This window comes from Arachis ipaensis, chromosome B10 (assembly GCF_000816755.2).
Source record: "Arachis ipaensis cultivar K30076 chromosome B10, Araip1.1, whole genome shotgun sequence".
Classification (NCBI taxonomy): Eukaryota; Viridiplantae; Streptophyta; class Magnoliopsida; order Fabales; family Fabaceae; genus Arachis; species Arachis ipaensis.
In genome coordinates, this window is record NC_029794.2 from 130,899,677 (window position 1) to 130,901,210 (window position 1,534).

Genomic DNA, 1,534 nt, shown 5'->3' on the forward strand with positions numbered 1-1,534 from the left:
TATAATTAAAATAAGACATTAAAAATAATTAAAAATTTTAATTTATATTTTAATATCAATAAAATATCAAAATATCATTACAATTTATCTAAAAGATATTTTATATTTTATATATATGCGTGTCCCTGTAAGATTTTAAAATTCGCGTGTCGGTGTGTCCCGTGTCCGTGTCAGTATCCGTGCATCATAGAGTTTAAGTATTACTTTGTTACTCAGATTTCATTTCTATGGGAATCAAATATATCCAAGAGAAAAATGAAAATTGAAATGATAATATTTTGATTCCCTGGATTCAAACTTGCTTGAGAATAATTTTTCAAACTTTAAACCAAACATAAAAATATGATATTTCCATCTTAAAATTTCAAAAAATTATTTATAATTCTCTTAACCACATACCCTTAGTCTTTTCTATATGGCATGTCACATGTGATTGTTCTTTCATGACCAAAGTTTTTGAGACATACATGTACCTGATCAAATACCTTTATGTTTTTAGTTATGTGGAATCTAAATCAGTGAGTGACCATCTTAATTGTTTTATTTGTATCCCTAGTTGCTTAACATAACAGAAATTTCAAGTTATCATATTGATTGTGCATGTGAATCTCTTACAAATTTTCATTTGCAAAGTTAATATGAAATGATAGAGACATATGCTAAAAAGAAATTATACTTTAACACTCAAGTTTTTGTATTTCATACTGATACCCATTTTATTATTTTTAAATTTTATTACTATCTCATTCTAAATATGAAATTTGATATATATTTTTTTGGATTTGAATTCTCTAAATTTTGAATTTTATTTTAGAAAGTAAAGTATGATCTATCATCATTTATTTTATAGGTGAGACCAAGAAAAAATATGAAAAAAAAACATTCAATGGTGAGAGATCTTACTTTATCCTCTAAATTAAAAATCTAAAATTTAGAAACCTAAATTCTATTTTTTTGAAACACACTTTAAATAATAAATATCGAGCAGCAAATCTAAAAGGGCTTGCCATACACGACAAAGCAATCACTGAATGATGGGCCTGGCCCATTATGGGCCCACCTAAGTGAGTCTCTTTACTAAATTTTGTCTTGTCGGCACACTTGGTGGAGAGTAGGTGCTGAGGCCCACAATACTTTTCACAAGTCAATATTATTGGATTTGATTGTCTAACAATTAATATTTGTTTTAGTTTGGTTTATTTGATATCCGTCACTATTTTATTTTTCTAATTAAGTTTCCCTTCCATTAGCTAAAAAGTTTGGATAAGAATTGAGATAAACATTAAGTGTATACGTGGCTAATGGAGTGCACATGTTTTTTTTTTTTAAATAATGATCGAGGAGAGGTGCTTGAGAGACACTTATTGCTTCTTTAGAGTAATCAAGAAAGTGATGGAAATTCATATTTGATTCCCTGAGGAATAAGAAGAGCGAGTTTTATGAACTTTTTAGGTGCTTTTAAGACAGAGATTGTAAGGGGAAGATTTTTCCTTTGTTGATGGGTAAAGACTAAAGATATACGAAGATATTTTGC